We start from the raw sequence: 25,270 nt of genomic DNA on the forward strand, positions 1-25,270 counted from the left end.
CTGAAACTCTGTCCATAGGCACCTGAATAAGTGTATACAAAGGAGAAATGAAATCTAACCTTCGTCTTTTAATTTATGTGATAGATTATTTTCTAAGTAAATGCATGTGAACTAGAAAAGCATGCGGTTAGGGTTATCAATTTCATTGTGTATTTTATTTATTGTATTTATGGTTCATTTAACCATTGAAGTTAATTTATTTCTTTATTTACTGATTTATCTTCCCTTAATTATTATTTTAATTTTATTAATTTGTTTTTTTTGTTTTATTGCTTGACTTTTTTATTTCCTTTGCATAAACATTACATGGCATAGAAGGCATTGATTCATGAGTTAATAGTCACATTAGAAGGCTTTTATTATCACAATGTCACTCGAAGAAGTAGAATAGAACTGAAAAAACACATCAAAATTCTAGAAAAGGGGCTCTAGGAAGCAACTAAGGAAGGAACATCAAGTCAAAATATGATCAGAGGCCTGTCCAAGAAGAAAATTCAGAAAGGAAGTTCCAAGAAATCGAAGCATTGAAGTCAAGCATCAAGATAGAGACGGAAGAAGAATGCCACCTGACTTGATCAATTGAGGAAGTTAGAAGATCAAACGATTCGTAGTTTTTTTCTGCCTCAGTGTACTGAGGCATTGTGCGTTATTTAAAAGTTTTTTTAGGACAATTATTTCAGAATCAATGCTTTCATTGCATGTGCCTTTTTTGCATTTGTATTTACCTTTACACTTATATTTTGCATTAATTTATGTCCTTGTTATTTTGTTATCTTATATGTCCTAACTTGTTTTTCTTGCATCTCGTAATCATGACATAAACAAATTCGATTTGTGAGTAGTCATCAATTAGAAGGTTTTCATGATGGATAAGGGGTTTCGTGATCAAGTAGACCATGCTACAGCTAAGAGTTGGCATCTTAAAGAAGCTCCGAGAAGAGTGGAAATTCATGTGCCCAAAGATTGTATGTCCAACAAAGAGCAAAAGGAAATACGAGAGATGAGAGAACAGATGTCCAAGATGATGGATAGAGTAGCTTCTTTGGATGAAGGAAATGAGACTTCTGCACAAGAAGAGAAAAATCTCAATGAAAACAATCATGGTATGTCAAATATACAAGGACTACTTTAGAGGCAGGTGATCCTAGAAAACTTGAGAAATCATGCATATTCACCATTCATATCAACAAGCTATTTGGAGATATCAGGGAAATAGTGCAACTATAAAAGTTCAAAGAGATGAAGAAAAGTCAAGTGATCAGGAATTATTGGTACTTGAGAGCCTACTCCCAATGTTGGTGGAAAGGAACCTGGTGACTCTGGTTTAGTGCAAGCCAAAAGAGTCCCCATATCCTAAGGGGTATAATACGAATGCCATATGTAGTTGCTACATAGGAAGCTCAGGGCATGTTACAGAAGATTGTGGGGCTTTGAAAAGTAAAGTTAGAGATCTTATCCATGCAGGGTTGTTAAGTTTTAAACAAGGTAAATTCGTGTTTCCTATAAGTCAAGTGGTAATGAGATTATCTGAAAAATGAGAAAACAAAGAATGACAAGAACCCAACTGTGGCAACTCAATATTCAAGTCCATTTCCAAATATCGTCTCAAGGAGTCACATTTAAATAATGACCAAAAGTTGGGGGGTAGTGGTCCTCATTTTAATCGTGTTCTTATCTCATATAAAGAATTGTATATCAATATATTAGAGGCTCGAGAAGTGGCCCCGCTTTACGTGAAGCCTTGACAACCTCTGTATCTAAATTGGTATGATGTTAATGCCCATTGTGAGTATCATGCATGAACTCAAGGGCATTCTATCGAGAACTGCATTGCCTTTAATCACCGAGTTCAGTGCTAGTTAGAGCATCGAGTATTAGAGTTCAAGATGGGAAGTGAACATGGTTTGGTAATTGACAGTCCAGTTGAGATGGAACCAAAAGTGTTCAAGGATAAAGGCACCACTGGGGCACCCAAGAAAAAGAATGTCTATTGAAGTACAAAGTCTAAATACTTCATTTACAAAAAGAAAATGATGATATGGGTAGATAGATGGAAGCCATGCGCAATGATTTTCAAAAAATCAGTCAAACCTTAAAAAATGTTGGTCTGGGTGATATTCATAGGAGTTGGCAAAAAGAGTCACTAAGTTGAAGAATGACGATGAACAATAGGAAAATAATTGTAAAGTGCATGAAAATTGAGCTAAGAAGTTCCTTCGTGATTTACGGATTGAAGAAGGTAAATACAATGCAACCCTAAATGATTTAGGAAAATATCGAGCAAAAAAATGAGATGTTGAGCATATCCATAGCCAGTGCAGAAGCATCATATCAAAGCCACATGCATGAGGTCGATGATGAGCTAGAAGCCAATAGAACCAATAGCAAGATATTAATAGAGATTGTACATGATCACAAGAATATTGCACAAGAACTTCATAATACATCGAGTCTCGCATGAAAAAATGTACAATACTGTCAACAGCTTCGAGAATTTAAATGTAGGGTGGAGAAAAAAGATAATTTCATGAAGGAGGTTGTTACTAAAGCAAGGAACGTAGCTCACAAGTTGGTTGACTTAGCTGACCTTGCAAGATATTTGAAGCATATTGATTACATAATATCACATCATACTTGGAAGTTAACGTGGCTTTTGAAGGAAATAGAGGAGCTAGGAGTTAAAGTTATTCCTTATCTGTAAATTTAGCAATTTGATGTACTGAAACCTTTGTGTTCAATGAAAATTGTTTTAAGATGGTCACTCTAGAATAACACCTTTTTTGCATACATGCATTGCATTAATTTATCTAAGCATTTTCACATGCATTAGTTATGAAAATACTAAAATAATTCATGGAGGATTTTCCAACAATGATCTTAGTCTTTTTTTGTTCCAAAGACAATGTTATTAATGACACGTACAATTGTCAGCTACGGGGCGAAATACATACAACCTAGAATTATGGGCGTTGAGGCATGATATATAGAGTGTTTCCAAGCCAAATACTTCAAAAGGGTGTTACAATTACATCACCAAAAGTTGTATCGAAAGATGCTCAAATTTGGAAGAAGGATGTTATTGCCAAGGAAATTCATTTTATGCTCAAATTTGGACCTAGTTTTCAACAAGAAAAGAAAATGGCAGAAGAAGAAGGAACGAGAGATTTCAAATTGAAAGGAGATGATATCCCCGTGGGGCATATGTCATTCCCCCATCTGAAGAACACTTTCAAATTTGAAAGGGTTAATGTTGAACCCCAATTGGCAAAAAATAATAATTCAAGAAGAAGATAAGATAAAATATCAAGGGTCACATGCCAACGGGATGACATGGATAGAAAATCTTTGGCTGAAATCTGACCATATTTCCTTGAAGAAAAGCTGAACAATTGGATATAGAAGATCTACTTGTAGTTTTGAGATGAAATTTAGAGCAATGCCATGAATTAACCCTTATGCTTTTGCCCGCGAGCATTAAGGGATTTTTTGTGAATGTCTCCTATGTTAATTCTACTTCTTTTGCAATTAAAGATGTTTTCTTTCATTTCTTAAGTGGCAACCATTTTATAAATTTTTATATTCTTTATTATTCATTACATTCTTTCATTTTTGACATATTTTTTCATTCATTCCATACAAATGTCTATTGCTCTTCCAAATGTATATATTCACTCCAAATTTTCTTTGCAGGTGCCCTAATCATTAATAGCATGAATGTTTTGGAACTTTAATCACGAGATAAATTTCGAGTGTCCTGTGTTTAGAAGAAATCTATGAGTGCAAAGATTAGGTAGAATGTGATGTTTCTACAATTTATTAAGGTTGGTGAAAAATGAATGGGCGTTAGAATTTTAAATAAGAAATTGGTGGAGCCAACTAGGATCGAAAGACGGGTTATTGCTAATTTTTATGCTCGTTGTGATCCAAAAAAAATTGTGCAAAGTCTGATTCGGTGCAGAGAAATAAAATGAATTAAAATAGATCCTCCATTTGATATATTTACTGAGACAAGCCAAAATAGACGCCTCCATTGGTTGCTAAAGTTGAGAAAATGTTCGACCTTGTACAATCTAAACTACCTGGAGCTCCAAAGTTCTTTCCCTACCTTTTGCCTGACAGGAAAAATTTTGATCTTTTTGGTCCATGGAAGAAGAAGAATCTTAAGGAGTTTGGCATAGTTATGCAGTGACTGGCTCCTACTAGGGTCAATAATCAGTACCTTACAAAACTTTTCTAAAAATCAATGCAAAGCGTGGAGGGCTGGATTTGATGTTAGTAATTGAACAAACACCTTCAATACATATGGTTTCAAAGGTTCCAACCATCATCCTTGGCATGGATGTGTCTCATGGCTCTCTTGGATTAGTTCTAAATGATTTGAATGAAATTTTAGTTCTTTTGGATGTATCTTTGAATCATATGCTTTTATATGTTAGGTTAACTTTTCTGTATTGTACGCCTTTGTATGTTAGGTTTACTGATGGTATGATATTTGTATAATATGCTTTTGTCTGTTATGGTTGGAACTAAATCTCATTCAAATGATTTAATATATTAAGAATTTTATTTTTGAGAAAAATGCACTTCCAAATGCTTCTTTTATAAATTAAACAGTAAAAAGAAAGTATAATTAGTGATATGACATGATTCAAAGATAGTTTTAGCACATAATGTTTATAAGTTTTGTTGTTTTGATCCTCATTTTTAAACTAAATTTGACCATCCTTCTTTTAAATGATTGAATTTGATCATTAACCCCTTAAAAGGAATGCTGAATCATTATTTTTTCTAATGAAAATACTAATTAAAATGTTAAAATATTTGTAATAATGTTACCATGACGAGCTATCTACAAATCCATATATATTTAATGTAAAAACATTATATATATATATATATTTTTAATATTTTTTAATTAATGTAGAGTATATACAAGACAAAATAGTATTTGATCAAAGATAACTCTAAAACATTTGACATTGAACGCTCACACCCCTGAATTCTTGGTGCTCAAACACGGACCTAAGAAATAACAACAATTTCTTTACAAATGAGACTGCTTGGTTAGAATTATTTTTAATATTTTAAATATCTATTAAGGTGACAGTCGTACTATATCAGTATGAAATACATATGCAATTTATCAGCTTCTAAAACCATTAAAAAGTTCAATGTTTTGTCCATATATTTCTTGAAGAAAATTTAAATGACCGAAAGTTAAATTGAACTAAAAAATCAATTTAACTAAATAAATAAAATATTTATATCTTAAAAATGCCTGAAAAAGAATTCACAATTGCTAATCTGTAGTCAAAATTTAACCAAAAAAAAAGGTCTGAATGCAGATGACAATGTGAAGTGTCTTCAATGTAAAAACTGGCATATTAAGGGAAGTCGTCTGCGGAATTGAATTCGATTTTCAAGTTATAAATTCAACTATTTGCACACACATATATATAATTAATGATCTCAAAAGATGGAGTTTATAGACCAAAAGCAAAAATATGAAAGCCTTGTCAGAAGATGTCTCTAAATTCAACCATTTGCACACACACATATATATATAATTTGAGTTTTGGGTAGGGAAAAAAACTTGCAATTAACATAACATGCCTTGCCTTTTCCAAACTCATTTCCTTTGAATCCATAAGACGCCAAACCAATGAGTAGTTGTTTTTACCGGTTCCCGTGTTAAGACCCCAACGCAAATACCAAATATTCTAAAGCGAACAGGTCAGACAAAGAGCCCTACTCAATTCAATCACTCGGTCAACAATTTCCTAACATGACTTGATCTCCTCAAATCTATCTATAAATAAAGCCCCCCTCGCCTTTCATCCATAACAACTCCGAACAAATCTTCCATTTCTTTGCTCAAACCACAAATCTTCAAAAACTTGTTTCCCATACAAATTCACAAACAGAAGAGATCTTGAAGAATAAAAACTGTCTCATGGCTTCTTTACATGCTTCTACTTTTCTACTATCTTCTTCTTCTTCTTCAAAGCAAATTGTTGAATAATCGGGTAAAGAAAACAGAAAGAACACAAGAATTTTAACGAGGTTCAACAATGTGCTTACGTCCTCGGTGCCTTAGGCGGCGCTAGAATTTTTATTCAATTCAATTGTCTCATAGGTTTAAGTTGCATCTCCTTTTATAATAAATAAACTCTGGTACATATTTACAAAAATAACCTTGTACCATACCACGGGGCCACAGCCCCCGCACCCCCAACCCACATAATCATAATCCCCACTACGAGACTTTCTCGGTATATTTATGAGTCATACCTAACAAATTTCACCTTGGCGAATATCCTTCCCCTTAAGAAACATTCAATAAGGGTTGTGTTACCTTACTTCTTTAACAACTCAAAACACTCAACAAGTCCAAGCAATGCATGAACTTGTATGTCGTAACTGGCTTGGTGAACATATCAGCGACATTTTCATCAGTATGTACCTTATGAAACAAAATCTCTCCAGACACAACCAACTCTCTGATATTGTGAAACCTTACATCAATATGCTTAGTTGTAGCACGTATACTGATTCTTAGCCAAGTGAATGGTCCTTTGATTGTCACAAAGGAACTGAACTCCACCTTGCTGAACACCCAACTCCTTCACTAAACCAGTAAGCCATAAAGCTTCTTTTGCAGCTTCAGCCGCTGCCACTACAACAAATTTGTCAATTTATGACAAAATTGCTATATGACATTACGTATATGGTCACAAAACATACTATAATGTGACGTTTTTTTATTTTCGTCATATTTTTGATTAATGGTATATCTTTTATGACAATTTTAAAAATGGTTATTGATTTTGTCACTATATGTTTGGCGCCAAAATCTTCCCACCAAAGTTTTTGGTGGGAAACTTTTTAATGACATTTAGATAAAATAATGAGTTTTAAAATTGTCTCCAATGAAAAACATGTATTAGTGACGATTTATTATAATGACGATTCAATTTGAATTAGTGGCGTTGCACATTTGTCACTATTAAGTTTTATTCGTGACAATTTAATTTGTCATTTTTTTATAAGGCACTAAAAGTGACATTTTATTATTGTCACAAAAGTGACAATTTAATTATTGTCATATATGAAGTTAGCTTGCGTATTCTATTTGGAGAAACTTTACACGTGAACCTATTATTTTTTTAAGTTTAGGAATTATAACTTTTTTTAATAATAAAAAAATTCTTTAATATTCAATCCAAAAAAACTCTTTAATATTCAATCCAAAAAAATTCTTTAAAATATATTAAAATTTATTTAATATATGTTAAAAGACATTTTCTTTTAAAAATACATATAAATAAATATATTTATCTAAATTATTTTTAATAATTATTTAAATTGAATATTCCTTATTTTTAATAACTATTTTAAATTATTTAAATTATTTTTAATTTATCTAAATTTTCTATATTTTTCTAATTTTTAATAATTATGTTTAGATATATTAGAGGTAATTTTTTAACTTCCCTCCAAATAAAATTTACCTTCCCTCTAATAAAATTGAATATTCCTTATTCATAGCAGGATTTTTCTCTCATTCATAATGAATCATTATTGCTTTCCTTATTAATTGATTTTCATTTTATAAAAGCATTTGTGTATTTGATTTCCTCTAGGGTTAAGAATACTATCATAAACAAGTAGGTGAAATAAGAAAATCTTTTCTATATTCTATATTAAGATAATTTTGCTTTATAGTTTTATTATTTTTATATTTATTTTTTGTTTTGATTCAGATTGCAGTAGTACAAAGGTTTCTTCAACTTTAATTTGCAGGTAATTTTTTGTTTTCTTTTAAATTTATTTTCTTTGCTGTTAAATATGGTTTTTTCGATATTGTTGAATTCATATGGTTTAGGGTTAGTTTTATTATTCGATTTCTAATTTTTTGCTAAACGTTGATGCTTTTTACAAAATAATTGTTAGTTTTTTTTTAATTTTACTAAATGTTGCTGCTTTTTTTATTCGATATTGTGCAATCTGATTGAGAATGACGTATAAGCAAAATTTTGATGATAAACTTAATTAGAATCATGGAAGAACTAAGACCCTTCTCTGATACGATGAGCAATGAAATAGACATTTCTTTCTCGAGTGGATTTAATGCTACTTCTAGTCTGTAACTTTAGATTTTTGGTTCTGTTGGTAGTGTTTTGCTTTCTTTTGGAATTCCTCATTCTGTATTCCAAGCACTGATTTTTCTTTTCTAATATGCATAATTTTTCATTTTGTTCTTTCTAGTTCACCTTATGGTTCTTTTGTCCAAACCGCTTACTTTGTTGCAATGAACTCATTGATTTGAAAGAAAATAAATTGTGTATTTGAAACAACTGGCATTATAATGCCTCATTGTCTGTAACCCTGCTTTGTGCAATTCAGGGTGTTATAATCCACTGATTCCCTTTATATTTTACTTTCAATTCAGTAACTTATCTAAATCCCCTGACAATTACAGTTTTCTACAACCATATCAGAGTGTCATACTGCAATTAGTTACTACATTGACGACAATTACAGTTTTCTCCAACTCAGATTAGAGTGCAGATATAATCGAGTTAAAAAAGAGTTTGAAGAATAAAGAACATGAACTTAATAACTATAAGTCGAATTTTGAATTGATTCAAAATCAAATGGAAGCTATGAGATCTGCTTTGTTAGTTGTTGGAATTTAAGTGCCATAACTTCAATTTTCAGGTAAACAATATAGTTAATCAAATAAAAATTATTATATAATATTAATTCTAGTAACTAATGTTGATTATTTTAATTTGTAGCTTCAAATGATACCACGAACTCAACATCAACAAAATCACAACCGACACAAGGTTTGGATTGAGATTGCTACAACGAAATATTCCACAAGTCATATTATTATCATATTATTTTTATTTTCTGTAAACATTTTTATATTTATAGAAATGAAATTATTATGTATTTAGTGAAATATTTGTTTAAATCTTATTATTTTACAATAAGTGGACTATTTTATTTTTTATTTAGATTTGTAAAAATAATTTTATTTTAATATATATTGTCATTAAAAATGTCATAGAATATAAATTATTTGTGCTTTGCCACAATATCTTTTTCGTCACATATAAGTTTATTTTAATGCATTATTTGTGACAATATAAATTATCAATAACAAAATCTTATTTAATTTAGTAACGTAACCAACTGTCATAAAATATAAATTATAAAGTGACGTTATGCATAAACGTCATTCATAATATTGTTAGGTAACATTTATATTATGTCACTAAAAATGTGACAATATCTCTTTCGTCACATATAGGTTGATTTTAATATATTATCTGTGACGATATAAATCATCAATAACGAAATTTTATATAATTTAGTGACATAATTAGTTGTCATTGAATATTAATTATATAGTGATGTTATATATAAATGTCATCCATGCTACTATTAGGTGACGATATACTATGTTACTAATAATGTGACAATTTTCTTTTCATCACATATACAATGAAATTATTGTGTTATTGGTGACGATGTGATTTATTAATGATGAAAATGTACATCATTTGGTGACAAAAGTAATTGTCACTGAATGCAAATTAAACTGTGATGTTATCCATTAGCGTCACCATATATTTAACAAACATGACTATAACACATACATCGTCACTTTTGACATTTAGTGACAAACCTAGGGTGACGATCGTCGTGACATTGACTTTTACATCACAAAATACATCTAGTGACATAAATTGAAGTTTTAGTGACAATAACCTAGATGCCACTAATAATAACATTTATTGTAGTGTGCCATGTATTTAGCTTCAATTGTAGATAATGCCACAACTAATTGAACAGTAGACTTCCAACAAATAGGCCCTCCACCAAGAGTAAAGACATACCCTGTCATAAATCTGCTATTATCTAAGTCACCCGTATAGTATGAATCCACATATCCTATAACCAAAGTATTATCCCACTGATTACCAAAATAATTTCATGTCCCACAGTACCCTTTAAGTACCTAAAGATCCACCTGACTGCTTCGTAGTGTTGCTTACCAGGTATAGACATGCACTTACAAACTTGACTAACAACATGAGCTAAATCAGGACGAGTACATACCATTGCATACATAAGCAGCCAACAACATTAGAATACAGAACCTTTGTTATATCTTCAACTTCCTTATCTGTCTTAGGGAACTGTTCTGATGAAAGCTTAAAGTGATTCGCCAATGAAGTGCTCACTGGTTTGCGCTACTCATCGCAAACCTTTCTAGCATTTTCTCAACATAACCCCGTTGAGATAGCCATAGTTTCCTTGAGTCCCTGTCCCTGCAAATTTTCATTCCAAGAATTTTCTTTACAGCACCTAAATCTTTCATATCAAATTCCTGACTCAATAAAGTTTTCAAACCGATAACATCATCCATGTTCTTCGTAGCAATTAACATATCATCAACATACAATAACAGAAACATAAAAGAACCATCATCAAGACTCTTAACATAGACACAACAATCATGCTCACATCGCTTGTAGCCAATCTTGATCATATAGGAGTCAAACCATTTGTATTATTGTCTCAGAGACTGTTTCAACCCGTACAAAGATTTCTTCAATCTGCAAACTAAATGCTTGTTTCCAGGTTGAGTGAAACCTTCAGGCTGTTGCATGTAGATCTGCTCCTCTAAATCACCATACGAAAAAGTAGTTTTAACATCATATACTCTAAATGCAAATCCCAACTAGCCACCAATGCAAATACTGCTCGGATTGAATTGTGCCTGACCACAGGAGAAAAAATTTCATCATAATCAACTCATTTCTATTATGAAAAAACCCTTTGCTACAAAACGAGCCTTGAACTTCTCCCCCTCTTTTTCTATTACTGATGGTTTCTTCTTATACACCCATTTGCAACCAATAGGCTTCTTACCCTCAGGAAGGCGAACTAACTCCCATGTGCGATTGTGATTTAAAGACTCCATCTCCTCAACCATGGCAGCCATCCACTTGTCGTTTTCTTGACTAGTAACAGCATCATGAAAAGTAATCGGATCATCACTGCTAACAGTAAGTGTAAAAGAGACCAAGTCTTCAAAACCCAATTTATTCAGAGGCTTTATATTCGTCAGTCTCACCCTATCTCTGGAGAGACTATAATCCTGCAAATCATCAGTAGCGGAACCACCAGAAGTCGGGTGAGAAGTTTCTGTTTTCTCAACTGGAAACTACTCGAAATCCACTACTGTCGTGTTTTTCTTCTGCTGCAACATGGTTGTTCATAAAAAACAACATCTCTACTGATCACAATTTTCTTCGCAGCTGGATCCTAGAACTTGAATCCTTTGACGCCTTTCTTATATCCCAGAAAAATGTACTCCTTCGATTTTGCATCAAGTTTGGATCTCTCATCAGCAGGTACATGCACATAAGCAGGACAACCAAAAATCCGTAAGTGATCAAAAGTAACACATGACCAGTTCATACCTCTTATGCAACTTTCCCAGCCAATGATGCCCTTGGCGATCTATTGATAAGATAACACGCCATGTTAACAGCCTCAGCCCAGAAGTGTTTGGGAAGCCCCGCATTCAACCACGAACATTTGGCTCTTTCATTCAATGACCTATTTATCCGTTCTGTAACACCATTTTGTTGTGGTGTCTTACGCACTGTGAAATACCTCTTAATCCCATGCTCTTTACATAAGTTTAGAAACTATGAATCTATGTACTCCGTACCATTGTAAGACTATAAACACTTGATTTTTCATCATGTTTGGTTTTCTACCTCAGCCTTCTACAGCTTGAACTTCTCAAAAACGTCAGACTTCTATTTTAAAAAATACACCCAAACTTTATGTGAAAATCGTCAATAAAAGTAACATAATACCTAGATCCACCGAAAGATAATGTCGTAGAAGGCCCCCATATATCAAAATGCACATAATCAAGAATCCCTTTAGTTGTGTGCTTCTCAATCTTGAAATGAACTTTAGTCTGTTTACCAAGAACACAATACTTGCAAAAATCGAGCTTACAACTTTTAACACCATGCAACATATTTCTTTTATATAATTCAGCCATACCACGTTCACTAAGATGAGCAAGACACATATGCCACAGTTTGGTAGTATCATCACATGACTCAACAGAATGAACTCCACCTACAATGGTACTCCCTAACAATCTGTAAATATTCCCTGCAATCATCTTTCCTTTCATCATAATCAAAGCTCCTTTAACAATCTGAAAGCTTTCCCTATCCTCATTAGCCATAGGGATAAAACCATTATTGTGCAAAGTGCCCAGAGAAATCAAATTCTTCTTCAAATCTGGGATATGCCGAACACGACACAACGTCCAAACAAAACCATCATACATCTTAATTCTGACATCACCAATACCAACAATATTGCAACATCGATCATCACCCAAATAAACAGAACCAGAATTAATGGACCTATATGTCGAAAACCATTCCTTATTTGGCGTGATGTGATAAGAACATCCATAATCAAGAATCCCGGCATCCGTCAGTTGAGTCGTTGAAATAGAGAGCATATCACCCTCACTGCAATCAGAATTGTCATCCTTGACCACATTCACAGACTTGGATGAGTCATCACACTTCTCATCAGTCTTCTTTTTTAACTTCGGACAGTCTCTCTTCATATGTTCCGCCTCCTTGCACTTGTAACAGTGAATTGCCTTCTTATCCCTAGATATGGAAATTCCCTTCCCAGACCCTGCCTTATCTGGCTTCCGTCCTCGGTCTCGATTACCCTTGACATATAAGCTATCAACTTAAGAGATTTCCCCTGTATTTTTCTTTGGATGGTTTTGAGCCAACAAGGCTGCAATAATCTCCTCAACTTTGATAATCTTTTTCCCATATGTAAGAGTAATCACCATGTGTTCGTAAGAGGGAGGAAACGAACACAACAAAATCATCGCTTTATCTTCATCCTCAATTTTCACATCAAGTCGAGCCAAACCGGAAACAATTAGATTGAAGACATTCACGTATTGCGCCAAATCATGAGCATCCTGCATCTTCAGCCCATACAGTCGTTGCTTTAGATACAGTTTAGTCGTTAAGGATTTTGACATAAACTGACTTTTCAATTTCTTCCAAATTTCATCTAGAGATGACAGATGCATGACGTGATACATGACCTCGTTCGTCAAACATAATCGTATGGTTCTTGTCGCTCGCTGCTGCAATTCTTCCCAATCTTTCTCCACCATTGACGTTGGCTTTGTAGGTCGCAAAGCCTTCAGGATTCCTTACTGCTCCAACATATCCTTCACCCTTGTTTGCCGTAATCCAAAGTTACCCTAACCATCGAATTTTACAACTTTAAATTTTATTCCTGGCTCTGATACCAATTGTTGAATAATCGGGTAAAGAAAACAGAAAGAACACAAGAATTTTAATGAGGTTCAGAAATGTGCTTACGTCATCGGTGCCTTAGGCGGCGCTAAAATTTTTATTCAATTCAATTGTCTCATAGGTTTAAGTTATATCTCCTTTTATAATAAATAAATCCTGGTACATATTTACAAAAATAACCCTTACCATACCGCGGGGTCGCAACCCCGCACCCCCAACCTACATAATCGTAACCCCACTACGAGACTTTTTCGATATATTTATGAGTCATACCTAACACAAATTCATGCCGCTCTATCTGCGCCAAAGCTTCATTCGATTAGGTTTTCAGCTCCAAAAGTATAGACCAAAGGGTTGTCTGTGGAATTGAAAACTAGGGGAGGGTTCATCAGCACAATTCCTTTTGAAAAGAATCTCGTTAGTTCACCATTGGTTCAAGGAAGCTCATCAGCTATTTTAATGCCTACCTTTCAACTTTATGCTATATTGGAGTCCATTGCCGACAGAGTGGAGATACACAACAACGTCGGACAACAACGGGACAACTGGAACACCCTTTTCCTTAATTCCGTCAACATGATCACTCTTACCGCCGCAACCATGGCTGGTTTTATGGCAACTGGCGACCACGGGGCTTCTGATTTGGGTTTGAAGTTGGCGTCGACTCTCATGTTCTTTGCAGCCACGGGAATGTTGGTGTTGATGAACAAAATCCAACCCTCACAACTCGTGGAAGAGCAACGTAATGTGACGAGATTGTTTAAGCAACTTTAGAGACATATAGAAACCCTACTTTTCACTGGCTCTCCAAGCAAAGAAGACGTGAGAGATGCTATGGAGAAAGTATTGGCACTTGATAAATCTTATACTCTTCCCTTGCTAGGTGTGATGCTTGAAAAATTCCCTGAAAGTTTAGAACCTACTGTTTGGTGGCCTAAGATGCAGTCTCAGAAAACCAACAAAGAAAAATACTTTAAGGGAAAGGTAGAAAGCAATGGATGGAGCAAGGAGCTGGAAATGGAAATGAGAGAAGTCGTTGAGGTGATTAAGAGAAAAGACAGTGAAGATTACGACATAGTAGGCAACAAAGTATTGAAGATGAACAAAGTTTTAGCTGCCTCAAGGCCAATACTAATTGGAATTGCAGCACTAGGATCTACCTTTATGGATTCGTCCAATGGTTCTTGGGTAGCAATCCTGGAAGCTGCTGCAGGAGCTTTATCTTCAGCAGTTAACACTTTGGAGAACGGTGGCCAAGTTGGGATGGTGTTTGAGATGTATAGGAACAATGTCGGCTTCTTCAAACACGTGCAAGAATCAATTGAATCAACTCTGAGAGAAAGTGATTGGGATAAAAGAGAAAACGGGGAGTTATTTGAAATGAAGGTGGCGTTGCAATTGGGAAGAAGCTTATCGTAGGTGAGAGATTTAGCCAAAAAAATCTAGTTATTCTCGTATAGAAAGAAGCCCCATTGATGAATTCGCAAGCAAGTTGTTTTAGTTTAGAGATTCATGATCACATGTACATATGTAAATGATCATTCTTTGATTTTTTCATTCATTTAATTAACCACTGCTAATATTTTTGTACAATTTTGTAAAGATGATACAGTTGAATTATGAAAATATACATATTTCATGGCCCATGCATAGAAATCAATGTGCATCTTTCCTTAAAGTTGATTATTTGTTTGATGTTAGTATTCTACTTAATTTCTTAAAAAAGAAAAGGAATTGTTTAAATAAATGAATAAATGTCTTCAAAACAAAAGGCAATGGCTTTTTGGAAGTAGAAATATTACCTGACAGTCAGGACAATACCTTAGTGAAAGTGATTGGGATAAAAGAGAAACGGAGAGTTGTTTGAAATGAAGGTGGTGTTAATATTGGGAAGAAGCTTACTGCAGCTGAGAGATCTAGCCAAAAAGTCCAGTTATTCTCGGGTAGAAGGAAGCTCCATCGATGAATTCACAAGCAAGCTGTTTTAATTTAGAGATTCATGACGACAACATTGTGCAAATGTACAAGGATTATTCTTTGATTCTTTCAGTCATTTAATTAACCACTGATGATAATATTTGTGTACAATTTTGTAAAGACAATACAGTTGAACAATGAAAATTTGAAAATATAATTCATGGCTCATGCATAGAAATCAATGTGTATCTTTTGTATAAAGTTGATTATTTGTTTGTTTTTTGCATTCAACTTTTCTTTAACAAATGAAAAGATAGAGCTGTATAAATAAAGTGAGAAATGTCAAATTTCAAAGTAAAATGAATGAATATTATTGCCTTTTCTCTTTCAGGTATAATATTGTATGCTTGGATGTTTACATTTTCACTCTTTCAACTATTTTTGACCCTTCCAACTATTTTTGAAGGATAAAGAGGAGGAAGTGTTCAACTTTGTATGCTTGGACTGTGTCACTCAATCATTCAGATCCAAAATTTAAGACCAAGTAGTTATTTCCTACACGAGCTAACTGCTCTCTGGGCTCTACATTTGTCCGAGCAAAAGCCCACGTTGTCTGGTTTGAGTGTCCATGAACATAGAACGATCGAGAAGGGATTCTCGGAGCCCGGAGGCTGCTACTTTATACATGAGGGAACCATATAAACAACTGTTTGATTTTAGCTTGCTCCCGTAGCCTGGATTCGACTTACATTTTCTCGTTGTAAATTAATTTCAGATTTCCGGGGCCCCTGTTCCAGGACTTCACTTTCAAGACATAATTTCATATTTTCAAAGAACGTTTTTATAATGCTTCAACTTGGATTCTAAATTCAGTTCAATTACAGACCAATTACATATAACCTCGGATAAAATCAGCAGCATACATTTAGATTCCTGGTCGTTAGATAAAGGGAGTAGACACATGTGGGTGTGGGTGTGGGTGTGGGACATGACAGTGATTGGGAAGTGGTGAAATAGACAGTGAGTTGAGCTCCACTGCTCCAAAGTCTTATAAGCACCACTCGCTGTTGATGTGGTTTTGTTGGCTATTTGTTTTTATTTTCCTTCTATATTTTGCAGACCAACCCTCCACCAATGAAACCATCTATTCATTTGTTTTAATACTACCAATATTTAAGTTATTGTATATATAGAAGGCTATCCTCTTTTTTATCTCTTCGCAGAGCAATGGTCTTTTGTGCTCTCTGTGACTTTTGAAGAAGAATAACGCAAAGAAGGGCCTTTGTAAGCCTTTTCCATTCTCTTGCTTTTCTTTTTATTGCATTGATAGTTTCATGTTATTTTTTCCTGTTATTTTTCCTTGGTGTTGTGGTGGTGAATTTGATCGTGGTGTTTTTCATTGGAGATGGTTCGGTTTTTTTCTAAATGTCTTGGATAGCTCAATGCTGATTTTCATATCGTTTTGGGTCATCTTCATCTGCGAAGAGATTCATTTGATATTTGATTGGTAATACGGTGTTGTGTTGTAAATATTCACATTGAACCGATTCATTGTATTGCTTGTGTGATTTTGCAGACAGTAAGCATTTCTATTGAATTATAGCATGGTTCCATTCTGTTTTCCCTGTAATCATGTTTTAGCACCTTCGGATTTTGACAACCTTTTTAGTTGAACATGGCAGAATGCTGTAAAAATCAGTTTCCCCTTTTAATTAGAATTTTACAAAATGGGTTTCATTTGACACTGCTTTTGCCTGCTGCTACCCGCTAGTTGTTTGATTTTGTGCAATTTTTCTTGGATTTGTGTTTCTTTACATATGACTGAGCATTACCTATTCTATCTTCAACTATCCAATTTTTCAAGTAAGATATGAATGTTATTCCTACTAGTATTGAAAGATTGTGTTATTGCTTATTTCTGAAAGATTACTTTTCTTCATATATTTCAACCTTAAAAGATGAGGGGAAGTCTTTGGCATCTGGGCAATCGATTACACGCCATCTTGCTCAAGCAGACAAGAAGGCTTAGCACGACGGTTCTTTGCTTCAGAGGCTGATCTGAAAAAGACTGTTCTTTATGACTTCCATGTTGCTAATGGTGGGAAGATGGTCCCATTTGCTGGATGGAGCATGCGATTCAGTACAAGGACTCAATCATGGACTCTACAGTCAACTGCAGGCAGCATGGTGGACTCTTTGAAGTATCCCATATGTGTGGGCTTAGCCTTAAGGGAAATGATTGTGTTCCTTTCCTCGAAAAGCTCGTCATTGCTGATGTTGCTGGACTATCCCTGGAATGGGAACACTAACCATCTTTACAAATGAGAAGGGAGGGGCAATTGATGATTCTGTGATCACCAAAGTGAAGGATGATCACTTATACCTGGTTGTGAATGCAGGCTGTAGGGATAAAGATCTGGCACACATTGAAGAGCATATGAAGGCATTAAAGTCCAAAGGTGGCGACGTCTCATGGCACATCCATGATGAGAGATCTCTTCTGGCTCTCCAGGCTAGTTACTAGACGCTTCTAATAGTATGGCTCCATGCCTAATTCTCTTTATAGATTGTAAGTGCATTACTTGCTGATCTTGGAGTAACCCCGCGACAGGAACCGGTTATATGGTGAGATAATACGGGCGCTGTGGCGTTGAGTGCCAATCCGGTTTATCATACTCAGTCGAAGCATATTGACTTGGACGTTCACTTTGTTCGGGAGAAGGTTGCGTCTGGACAGATGCGGGTTAACTATGTTCCTGCACTGCATCAGCTTGCAGATGGTTTCACTAAGCCTCTGTCGAAGGCTGCATTTGAAGATTTTCGAAGCAAAGTTGGTGTGGTGTCTGGATCATTTGTTTGAAGAAGATGGCAAAGAAGAGTAGGGAGAATATTAGACTATTTTGTATTTTGATATCCTATTCAGCATGTGCAGGTGATACGGTTAAGTTGTTGCCAGGTTGTTAGCTAGGTTGTTAGGCTAACTAACTGACTTCAGTGTATAAATAATGTAGAGGTTCATGTGAAAATGCAGATCATTTTTTTCAGTAGTATTCTTTGCTTTTCACGTGTTATAGTAGTTTCTTAAGATGGTATCTTTCGCTGTCGATCTTGGGTTTCTTGCCTGAGCTTCCGTTGCTGCTCGCCTGTCAAGGAGTTCTCTAAGGGTTTCTCGCACAAGAAGGTTAATGTAGTCCTCGACGAGATGAATTTTCTGCTCTGGAAGCAGTAAATTCTGCTTACTGTCCGTAGCCATCAGCGTTTATTGACTGGTGCCTTGATGCCACCACCGGAAACGGTTCTTGATGCTAACGGCAAAGTAAGTGTCAATGAGGCCTTTGAGGATTTTGTAGCACAGGACAGTGCGTTGGTGTCGTGGCTCCTCTCTACCATCAGTCCTTATTTCTTCCACAGTTCGTTGGTGCTGAATCGGCTGCGGCGATCTGGAATATGGTGCTACAGCTCTTTGCCAATAGATCTACGACTGCTGCAATGAGCTTGCACTGCAAGCTGCAGTCGTTGAAGAAAGGGAACAACAATATGTGTGTTTACCTTACACGCGTGAAAGAGATCTGCGATGCGCTTGCTTCGTGTGGTTATGTCGTTTCTCACGTTGGTCATGTTGCCAGTATTCTGAAAGGTTTACCCCGGGAATACCAACCGTTTATGGCGGTTATTACGACCATGAAGGATACACTATCGTTAGACGATCTTTATACGGTGCTCCTCGATGCTGAGGCGCAACTTGCCGGCTTTGATGACCAACTGGAATATCTTCCTATGAGCGCACATCTTGCTCAACGTGAAGTGGTTCGTGACTCTTCTGATTGAGATCGGCATGAATCAAGGTCGATTCGATCGTCATCTGCATCCAGAGTTGGGGGCCGTGGTCGAGGTAGACCTCGGATTCAATGCCAGCTGTGTGGCAAACTTGGCCACTTGGTCGATCGTTGCTGGCATTGATATGATGATGATTTTACATGTGTTACGTCCGATTCTTGATCCAACAAAGGTCAGTCTGCTTCGTGCATTATACTACTGAATCCTCTAATCCGAGTTGTATGTTTTGTAAAGGGTGCTCTCAGGCAGCTGGTCAATCACAAGCTAATATAATTTCTAACTCTGGCGAGCAACATTGGGTTGTAGACTCTGGTGCAACGCATCATCTTATGCCTGATGCTACCAAAGTCTTGAGCCCGACAGAGTTTAGAGGTCCAGGTAAACTCACTGTCGGTAATGGCGTCTCACTTGATATTCGTTCTATTGGTAGTTCGGTTCTGCCTTCTACTTCTTCTCGAGCCTTGTTATTGAACAATTTATTGCATGTGCCTAGCATGATAAAGAATTTGCTTTCAGTCTCTAAGCTTGCTAGGGACAATGTTGTTTACATTGGGTTTCATGCTGCGACGTGTTATGTTCGAGATGGTCAACTAAAGAGGTTCTTTTGCGTGGAAGAATGGATGGTGGCTTGATGATAAAAGTAAAGACAATTCTGGTGCTTCAGCTAATTTGGTTGCGGCTGATTCGTCGAGCTACGGCATCGTCGTTTAGGACATCCTGCTAGCTTTGCGTTAAATAAAGTTGCTAAGGAACTTGGTGTAAAGCTTGATTCAGAAATTAATAAAAATTGTGTGGCATGTTTTATGGGCAAGAGCCACAAATTGCCGTTTACTCAATCTAATACTCAATATTCTGCTCCCTTTGAACTCGTTTTTTCTGATTTGTGGGGACCTTCACATGTTGTGTCAGATGGATTTTGTTATTATATATCCTTTGTTGATGCATTTACTCGGCACACATGGCTCTATTTACTTAAAGATAAGTCACAAGCTTTGTTGGCTTTTCAATTGTTTCAGCAGCTAGTAACAAATCAGTTTGGAGTCACAATTAAGGTTGTTCAGTCAGATTGGGGTGGTGAGTATCGTTCCATCTCATCCATGCTTGCCAAGTTCGGGATAGTTTATCGAGTTACCTGCCCGCACACGTAGGAGCAAAATGGCGTTGCAGAACGCAAGCATCGCCATATTGTTGAGCTTGGTCTTGTGTTACTAGCTCAAGCATACCTATGAAATATTGGTCCTATGCTATGGTGACTACAACTCACCTAATTAATCGACTTCCTACAAAGGTCCTTGATGGGATAACTCCGTTTGAAAAACTCTACAAAAAAGGCCTGATTACTCTTCTCTGAAGGTTTTCGGGTGTCAATGTTTTCCGCATTTGTGACCATTTCAGAATCATAAATTATCATTTCGGTCTCAGTCGTGTACAAATTTGGGTTTTAGCCCACAGCACAAGGGTTTTTAGTGCATTGCAGATGATGGTCGTGTTTATATATCCCGTCATGTGGTGTTTAATGAGGAGGTTTTCCCTTTTGCAGGAAAAGATTCGAACCTCTCAACCACCCCAAGCAATCTGTTCCGATCGCAGGCAATTCCTATTACTGGTGATCCTCGAAAATGGTAGCATGGGACTAGTTCAATTGCTGGAGAGGGAATTGTGCATGAAGGAGCTATTGATGAGGTTACGTGTCAACTCCTCTTTGTTGCTCCTTCTCCTGTTGACACTGATTCACCTAATGAGCCTCCAGACGCTGCTGACACTGGTTTACCTGATGAGTCTTCGGACGTTGCTGAAGCTTCAGATGAACATGATATCGAATCAGGTTTCATGCCTATTGATTTGCGTGTGAGTACGAGGCAGCCTGAACATGCAAGTACATCATCAGTGCAGCCGACACATAATTCACATTCTATGTTGACGCGCAACAAATGTGGAGTGTTTAAGCCAAAGACATACTCAAGCTATTTTGAAGCTGAAATACCTTCTACTGTGCAAGAAGCCATGCAATCGGCTCATTCGAAAGAAGTTGTGCAATCGGAGTATGATGCTATCCTTAAGAATAACACATGGTCGTTGGTTAAACTTCCTGCATGTCGCATTCCTGTTGGTTGCAAGTGGTTGTTCAAACTTAAGCGTAATCTGGATGGTTCTGTCAACCGGTACAAAGCAAGCCTTATCGCGAAAGGTTACTCACAGGTTTCGGGTTATGATTTCACAGATACGTTCAGCCCCGTTGTGAAATTCTCAACCTTTAATGTTGTGTTGGCCTTAGCTGTATCAAATGATTGGGAGTTAAGGCATGTAGATGTGAATAACGCATTTCTTAATGGAGATTTGGATGAGGTTGTGTTCATGGAACAACCACCAGGCTTCGAGTAGGTTGCCGATGATGGAACGCCTCTTGTGTGCAAACTTCAGCGGGCTCTTTACGGTCTTCGGCAAGCTCCACGTAGCTGGCATGCAAAGCTTCGAGCCAACCTAGTTCAGATAGGTTTTATTGCTTCGCAAGCTGATCCATCGCTCTTTATTTCTAGACGGGATGATGGTGACATTTATGTGCTCGTGTATGTTGACGACATTGTCATTACTGGACAATCGTCTAATTCCATTCAAGATGTAGTGCAACTCCTTAGTGCCCGATTAAGGTTTTTTTGGGAATTGAGGTACTTTGCTCTCGTGGTTCGATTGTGTTATGTCAGAAGAAGTTTGTATTGGAGCTCTTACAAAAACAGGAATGAAGGGCGCGACTGCTTGTTCCACGCCAATGATTCTATCTTCCAAGCTCTCGGCAAATGAGGGGAAGTTGCTAACTGATGCTACTGAATATCGCAGCATCGTTGGGTCTTTACTTTATGTGTGTCACACACTTCATGATCTAAGCTATAGTGTTGGGAGAGTTGCACAGTTTATGCATGCTCCACGTGAAGCACATATGGTTGCTGTTAAGCGAATACTTAGATACTTGGCTGGTACTGTTGACTATGGGTTGTTTCGCATTGGGTGATGTTGGGTTGACGATTTCTGCATTTGCTGATGCTGATTGGGGTGTTAATATAGACGATCGTCGATCAGTTTCTAGATATGGTGTCTTCGTTGGTTCTTGTCTTGTTACATGGAGCTCCAAGAAGCAAAAAACTGTGTCGCGTTCAACGATGGAAGCAGAATACAAATGTGTTGCCGACACCGCAACAGAAGTTACCTGGGTAAGTGCATTACTTGCTGATCTTGGAGTAACCCCGCGACAGGAACCGATTATATGGTGCGATAATACGGGCGCTGTGGCGTTGAGTGCTAATCCGGATTATCATACTCAGTCGAAGCATATTGACTTGGACGTTCACTTTGTTCGGGAGAAGGTTGCGTCTGGACAGATGCGGGTTAACTATGTTCCTGCACCGCATCAGCTTGCAGATGGTTTCACTAAGCCTATGTCGAAGGCTGCATTTGAAGATTTTCGAATCAAAGTTGGTGTGGTGTCTGGATCATTTGTTTGAAGAAGATGGCAAAGAAGAGTAGGGAGAATATTAGACTATTTTGTATTCTGATATCCTATTCAGCATGTGCACGTGATACGGTTAAGTTGTTGCCAGGTTGTTAGGCTAACTAACTGACTTCAGTGTATAAATAATGTAGAGGTTCATGTGAAAATGCAGATCATTTTTTTCAGCAGTATTCTTTGCTTTTCACGTGTTACAATAGTTTCTTAAGATAGATTCATTATTTTGCATCCTTGTGATTGTTTTGAGTTAAACATGCATACTTTTGCTTCTTAATTTAGCACATTTTATGTGAACGTTTCTCCTTAATCAAATGTTTTCTTTTTATTCATATGAATAGTTTGGTCTGCTTAGTTTGTACGTTACTGAGATCATGAAATGCCTGTAGCAATCAAACTATGTGTTTGCCCTCTCACTATACGTGGAAAGCATAGTCTTCTGTTATCATGATGATGGATAGTCTTTAGAAGATGCAATCTGACTGAATTAGAAGACAACGAAACATTTTTTTCAGGGTCCTCATGCTGCCCCAGGTCTTCAACATATGACAATGGATGACCTGAGTAGGAATATAAACGAACCGAACGCACACGAACGGAGGTATGTTTATGTTCGTTCATTTAATAAATAAACGAACATAAACAAACAAGAACATAAACGAACAATTTTTTTTTGTTCATGTTCGTTCATTAAGGAATATAGCTTGTTCATGTTCGTTCATTTAAATAATAAACGAACATAAACGAACATAATAAATGAACATAAAAGAACAATACAAACACAAAAAACAAACTTATTTGAACAGAACAAATGAATGGAAAAAAAAGTAAACAAGAATAACAACTTAAAATTCATTAATATAACCTGCAACTTTAGAGTTAATTTATTCGAATACGAAAAAACATATATAAATCATAAATAAGCTATATGAACATAATAAAGTCTTAAAGTTAATTTGTTCAACAAAATAATCTTCTTGAAATCCAAACAACTTCAATAATCTTCTTAACATATTCAACTTGTCCTCTGTTCGAACATAAATGAACTAACATAAACAAACATATAATCGAACGTTCACGAACGTAAATGAACGAACGAGCCCTTTGTTTGTGTTCGTTCATTTATTAAACGAACGCAAAATATTGTTCATGTTCGTTCATTTAATAAATAAACGAACATAAACGAACTTCCCGCTGCACGGTTCATGAACGGTTTGCTGAACGTTCAGTTCATTTACAGGCCTAGACCTGAGTAAGCTATATTTTGGGGAATTCCACATATTGGATATTAATGGTGCAACATGTTTTCTCACTCGGACAGGGTAATCTTCCATATTTGTTTCTTCTTGCTATTCAAAGAGTAGTATTTGGTTGGCATGGTGATGCCATCACTTGTTAAGATGGCAATGGAGGTTAACTGATGAATCTATCAATCAGGTACACTGGTGAGGATGGATTTGAGATCTCAGTTCCTTCTGACAATGCTTTGGATCTTGCTAAAGCAATCTTGGAGAAGTTTGAAGGGTAGGTCAGGTTGACGGGCCTTGGAGCTCGAGTCAGTCTCCTACTCGAAGCTGGGCTGTGTCTATATGGTAATGACATGAACAACAAATAATAACAGTGGAGCTGGAATGACCTGGGCCATTGGGAAAAGGAGGAGAGCAGAAGGCGGATTCCTTGGAGCTGAGGTCATCCTTAACAACTAGAAGAGGGTCCCTCTATCAGGCGTGTCGGCTTCACCTCATCCGGACCACCTCCTCGATCCCACAGCGAGATTCAGGACGAGAAAGGGAACAACATTGGTGAGATCACCAGTGGAGGATTTAGCCCCTGCCCTAAGAAAAACATAGCAATGGGATACGTGAAATCTGGGTTACACAAGGCAGGCACCAAAGCTAAGATTTTGGTAAGAGGAAAGGCTTATGATGGAGTTGTCACAAAAATGCCATTTGTACCAACAAAATATTACAAGCCATCCTAAGCTCAATTTGATACTTCAGGCTCAGCTCCAACATATTTCGCCTTGTTTCCTCAACCTCTGCAATTAATACTAATCTCCCATTTTTCTGTTAACTGACAGGGCATGTTTTAATTTGTTGCTTTATCATGTGTTAAATTCCAATCTACTCAAAAAGTAATAATTAACACAAACTTAATAAATATCATAGGTATAACATTAGAGATTGTGGTCATACATACGATGATTAACCCTTTTTAATTAAGATGAAAAGTCATATAGGAATATAAATTTAGGGGAAAATAGAAAGGAGAGAAGAAGACACCAATATTTGAGAGGCCTCTTTTTAAGAGAGATTAAGAGTTTATAATCTATTTGGTGCTCTTCGAATCACGTAACGTCAATAGATCAAACAAATAATCAAGATTGAAACTATTACGAGCATTGTTTAAGTTGGTACTTATATAACTAAACAATACACTGATTTAGAGAATCTTGTTACATGCAACTTTACTAGTATAGTTTTGGGAACTATATTGCATGCACCTTTCAATAAAAAGAACATTTATTTTTAGTTATATGTTGTTCAAGAGAAGATTGTCTGAAATGAACAATAAGATATTATTAACATAATTTCGAGAACAGTGT

General features: G+C 36.1%; 2 pseudogenes; both read left to right on the top strand.

Moving 5' to 3' along the window:
• Positions 1–865: 865 nt before the first annotated feature.
• Positions 866–15,400, top strand: LOC120137064 (annotated as a pseudogene).
• A 1,887-nt stretch (positions 15,401–17,287) lies between these two features.
• On the top strand, positions 17,288–24,679 carry LOC120137076 (annotated as a pseudogene).
• The last annotated feature ends 591 nt before the right edge of the window (positions 24,680–25,270 follow it).

This window comes from Hibiscus syriacus, unplaced genomic scaffold (genome assembly GCF_006381635.1).
Source record: "Hibiscus syriacus cultivar Baekdansim isolate YM2019G1 unplaced genomic scaffold, ASM638163v2 tig00110647_pilon, whole genome shotgun sequence".
Taxonomy (NCBI): Eukaryota; Viridiplantae; Streptophyta; class Magnoliopsida; order Malvales; family Malvaceae; genus Hibiscus; species Hibiscus syriacus.